Consider the following 6,274-nt stretch of genomic DNA (forward strand, 5'->3'; position numbering starts at 1 on the left):
GAGTCAACAATATTGTTATTTTATAGTATACTTCAAAAAATGACTGTTACAGATATAACATCACAATATTGTTTCTGTTAAAATATTATTTTATATTTCTAACATGTATAAGTACCAAGTAAAACAGATTTAATACAAAATATTGCTGTTTGTATTGTATGTAGGTAAAAACTCAGTAGAATTTGACGTTATATATGACAGTATCTTTGGATATACACTTTGGGGTATGGGGAAAGTTTTTGTCATATTTCATGAAAACTATACAAGATATTGCATATTACAATATGTCACTTTAAACACTACTTAATTAACCTTCTAATGATACCAATCAAGCCAAGTTATAATCAATAACAAGCTCAGCAGACGACTTATAGGAAGACAGATTTAACAAAAACGCATGCGGGTCAGTAATACTGAGATTTTGCTGTACCCTTAAAAATATGACTGTTACAGCTATAGAATCCCAATATTTTTTCTGTTAAAAGTCTATTTCATATTCTTAACATGTCCCCGTACCAAATAAAACAAATTTAATACAAAACACTGACCAATTTTTTTTTGTCTGTGTAAAAAAATAGTAGAATTTTATTTTAGCTATGACTGCAATTGTCAATGTAAACTTTGGGGTATTGGGTAAGTTTTGGTCATATTTCATACAAACTATACAAGATATTGCATTTTACAATATGTCATTATAAAGACTAATAAATTATCTTTTCAATGGTACCTAACAACTTACATTATATTCAATAAAAACCTCAGCAGATGACTTATAGGAAGAGAGATTCAACAAAAATGCATGCAAGTCAGGAATACGGAGATTTTGCCGTACCTTTCAAAATCTGACTGTTACAACTACAGAATTCCAATATTTTTTCTGTTAAAAGTCTATCTCATATTTCTGACATATCCCTGTACCAAATAAAATAGATTTAATAGCAAAAATGGGCAGGTTTTTTGTGTCTAGCTAAACAATTGGTAGAATTTGATTTTAGCTATGACTGCAATTTTCAATGTAAACTTTGGGGTATGGGGTAAGTTTTGGTCATATTTCATGAATACTGTACAAGATAGTGCATGTAACAATATTTAATTTTAAGGACTAATAAATTACCTTTCTAATGATACCTAACAAGTGTGGTTATGTTCAAAAACAAGCTCAGCAGATGACTTATAGGAAGACAGGTTTAACAAAAATGCATGCAAATCTGCAACACTGTGATATTGCGGTACCCTCCAAAATCTGACTGTTACAGCTGTAAAGTCCCAATATTTTTTCTGTTAAAAGTCTATTTCATATTTCTGACATGTCCCTGTACCAAATAAAACAGATTTAATAGCAAAAATGGGCAGATTTTTGTGTCTAGCTAAAAAATTGGTAGAATTTGATTTTAGCTATGACTGCAATTGTCAATGTAAACTTTTGGGTATGGGGTAAGTTTTGGTCATATTTCATGGATACTATACAAGATAGTGCATGTAACAATATGTCATTTTAAAGACTAGTAAATTATCTTTTAATGGTACCTAACAAGTTAGATTATATTCAAAAACAAGCTCAGCAGATGACTGATAGGAAGACAGCTTTAACAAAAATGCATGCAAATCTGCAACACTGTGATATTGCGGTACCCTTCAAAATATGACTGTTACAGCTGTAGAGACCCAATATTTTTTCTGTTAAAAGTCTATTTCATATTTCTGACATGTCCCTGTACCAAATAAAACAAATTTCATACAAAGCATTGCATTTTTTATTATGCCTAGCTAAAAAATTGGTAGAATTTGAGATTTACTGTAATTTGCAATGTAAACTTTGGGGTATGGGGTAAGTTTCGGTCATATTTCACAAAAACTGTAGAATATATTGCATGTTGCAATATGTCATCTTAAAGAGGAATAAATTGCCCTTCCCAATGACACCAAACAAGTGAGGTTATGTAAAAAATAAGCTCAGCAGATGACTTACAAGAAGACAGATTTGAAAAAAATGCAATTGGGTTGAAAAATCGTGATTTTGCGGTACCCTTCAAAACATGACCATAACAGCTATTCCATCCCTATATTTTTTCTGTTAAAATTCCATTTCGTATTCAAGGGATCCTAAGGCTTCTGAAAAATACAGGTTTGTTATCCTGTGGGGGGGGGGTGCACGTAGACCTCCTCTAGCCCACGGCCTACATTAACTTGTTAGAGGTGATGTACGACTCAAACTTGTTATTTAGATACTCGGCATCACACTTGAATATTACATTCAATGCTTTGCACCAAATGTTGCCGCATCAGAGTCGGGTAATTAACTCTGAACTCGATATCAACACCTATGCTTGTCAGCCTGGCACCAACCAGCATTAATGTTACGTTTGCAAATGCAACGTCACTGAAATGTACGTCTATGGACGTTTTTCAGGGCTCGAAATTAACTTTTTTCCCTGGTAGTCCCATTGGGCTACCAATTTCTGAAGTTGGTAGCCCAGTGACAAGGTCTGGTAGCCCATGCATGAATGAAGAGGTTTTTTTTGTAAAGGATATGATATTTTTATTTATAATCTAGACAATGAGAGATTTATTTTGCATGATTCTATCCAGGAAGTGAATTTTCTAGCCGTTTGACATCAATGCCTTAGGAGAACGGTAGCATGTGTAGTGGACAACGGTGACGCCTCAAAGTTTGACGACCTATTCACACATACATAGAACTTATATACAAATTTTGATGTTCGCCTTGACAACTTTTCACTCAGCACGTGTAAACATAACATGGCTAAGAAATTCAGGATGACAACTTGATACAGTCATGTTCCTAATACTTTCGTGGCAATTGGCTATATTTCTCCACCATAGTACACTATCATGGGATGATCTGGTACACTTCGGAAAGCGTAATTTGTGGATGGCCCGGCAGTTTTTTCTTTCCAGTTTGAATAATTTTGTGTATAATAATTGTGATTGATACATTGTGATTAAATAACTATGAAAATGAATTTTCACTGGCCATCATTTCCCGAGCCTGTCATCCAAGTACATGTAAGTTCAGATAATGATATTTTATTGAAAGTTTGTCGCAACAAATTTGACTGCACTGTCGCATTATAATTTGCATAACAAAGTCATAGTCTGGCCTTTCTGTGTCAAGCTGGGTTGACTGTCGGACCGAGCGTAGGTCATCTCAGAGCGATCAATACCATGTCGCCAACTAAATAATTTCATGTCCCAGGCTTCGGTAGTCCGTGTGGGCTACCATTTCATGGATTTTGGTAGCCCCAGGGAAAAGTTGGTAGTCTGTAGACGCGGGACTACCGCTAATTTCGAGCCCTGACTTGTTTACAACAATGCACTTGAAATAAGGCTATGACAGACATGGCTTTCGGCCTCTGCTATCGCTGCTGTTGTTGCTCCGTTTACAGTGCTGAGCTACAATTACCGACGTGCCAAGTTCGTGTGTTCAGAATCACCTGAGCAAGAGCTGAGTTTACGATCCGCTTCTCCAGTCTAGGGACTAGACTAAAGAGTTTCAAAGCGCCTTTCCAAGTGAGGGGGGAGAGTTGTCACTCAGTGCTTTAGTACTTACGCTGTCAAGTCGACGCAGGTGCTTTGTGCAGTACAGTGACTGGTAATTTGTTGAACAGACTGTCGCGGGCAAACCCGACATTCAGAATCTAATAGAGAGCATTGTCACTTTTACTCGTATTTCTTTATCTTTGATGTATTATTCAAATTCATTTATGTATCAATATTATAGGTCTCAGACCAGTTGAAGTGTGTTCTTCGTATCTGTGTTTTCCTCACCTTCCCCATACTCCTTCTCTTACACTAAAATGCATCCTTTTTGTTTGGCCTGGTTCCTTCCCGACATTTCGACCAGGCCTATCCATAGGCCAGCTGTGGCAAATGTAGTTGTCGACTGTCTGATGGTGCGTTTAGGTTCTCGATAGTCTGACAGGCAAATTTCTTATTTCGGAAACAGGATCTTCTATCATGCATTAGAGTCGCACCATATAAGTTGACAGTTTTTTTGTAGCCTCAAAAACTATGTGCTGCAGATCAACAACCATAAATATCAAACAGTATATGCTTTTAAGTTCTTTAAGATCTTCAAAATAAAGATTGAAAACGGCTCACCAATGCAATTTTAGCTGTGAGGTGCATAACCACAACACCTTCTTGTGTGAAACCATAGATAGTAAACGCCACTCTCGCTTTTAATGTCGGTGGTAAACAAATTTTGACTCGCAATAAGAATCTCAGAATTATGATATACTTAATTGGTGCTCTACATATTCATGACGTCTTGTCTCCAGAGAATTAATAATGCATCCAAGTTCTGACAATGTTACTGTTTCTGGTAAGCTTCCACTAAACTTCAACGTTCACCTTGCTTACACGTAACGGTTAAATGGCGAGCAAACAAACGTAAAAGACACCATAGCACAATGCAATCAAGCCATTATAGTCAACACATCTACATACGTGCAGTCAGTTTTAAAGGATTAGTTAACTGCATGATCTAAAGTTATGTATTGCTAGAATAAAGTGAGTGTCAACCTTAAAATGTCAACGTATTAGTTACCACAAATGCCAATGGTCCAGTAGGAATCTATCTATCTATCTATCTATCTATCTATCTATCTATCTATCTATTGCATATGGCGCCTTATATCCAGAGTAAAACAATACTCTGTGAAAACGTTTTTTCTGTTTTACATTCGTAATTCATACACCTACATCTTGGCATTATGATCAGTAGTATTTTGAGTTTATACAGAAGTAAGCAGTGCACATTTTATATACGGTCCAGGAGTACAATGTGTATTTAACATAATGTGTCACCCAACATATATTGTTGTTCCATCCCATTTTAGCATGGCAATATTAGGTATATACACTATATTGTTGAATATTGCAAGATAACATATACCATGCCATGCCCTGAAGAAGTTAATCACTGACTGGGTCGAACAAAACGTCGTCTAAATCGAGGCAGATCAGGTTGTTCTGAATAAACCCATGAATAGACTGTGAGATTCTTAACGTCAATCATATAATTTTAAAGGTGTATCAAAAGTACGAATTCGGCGTCAACTGGATCTTATGTACTCTTTCAACACAAACATGCACAATGTTGTTAAGATCAATAAAGTATATGATAAATCCTTACAAGTGTTAAGTATTCGGTGTCTCACCCGACACCGAGCCACTTTTGTCGAGCAACTCTCTCTCTCTCTCTCTCTCTCTCTCTCTCTCTCTCTCTCTCTCTCTCTCTCTCTCTCTCTCTCTCTCTCACACACACACACACACACACACATATATGTGTAATACGGAATATATAATATGCAATATATATATATATATATATATATATATATATATATATATATATATATATATATATATATTGCATATTATATATTCGGTTTTACACATATACCAATCTGCTGGTTCTAATAGTTTACTGTATCTGCAAATCATTTCGTCCTAAAAGTAGAACTTCCTCAGGTGCTACAGAACAAAAAAGTTTCAACACAGAGTGAGTTACAGTTGTATATTTCGTACGAAAAGTTACATGTCAGAGTAAATTAGTAAGTTATGAAAATACAGGAGCTCCTACCTGTTTCAATGGCTTATATGTTGAATGTCATTTGAGAGAATGCGTGTATGTGTATTTATAATGTGGCTGTGATTGTGCTGCATGTGTCGGAATTTGAATATAGCCAAGTGGGAACATTTAGATGTGAATATTTAGGCCTTCAGGTGTTAATGTGTTTAATTTTGTAACCTACAAGGATTCCAGCTTTTTGCGAAGTGGGTCGTCCGTTTTATTGATTTTTACTACACCAAGTATTGACACGTCTTGGATTGTATGTTGATCTGAATTAAAACGGATTGCTACTGGCGTATTTGATTTACGACGTATGGTGGACAGATGCTTATTAAATCTAAATCGAAACTCTGTTTTGGTTTCTTAAAGTAGGACTTCTAAGTTGAAGATGTCTACATTTGAGAATACAGACAAAAAAAAACAAGAACAACGTAAGTGTAGTGTTGATCTTCATTTAAGGCTGAACTTATTTTATAGGCTGTATGAGGCGCTGAAAACAGACAATATAGACAATGGCTCACAGCGCTCTCATACAGGCACTATAAATAACAATTAGCGGCGAATTTCAATTGCCACTTTCCATCTACGCCACAGATAAACGGTAAGGATTGTCATACCCTATATCTTTTGTAACTTCTAATTACTCAGCCTATAAAGTACGTTCAGCATGCAATG

The sequence above is a fragment of the Ptychodera flava genome, chromosome 6 (genome assembly GCF_041260155.1).
Source record: "Ptychodera flava strain L36383 chromosome 6, AS_Pfla_20210202, whole genome shotgun sequence".
Classification (NCBI taxonomy): Eukaryota; Metazoa; Hemichordata; class Enteropneusta; family Ptychoderidae; genus Ptychodera; species Ptychodera flava.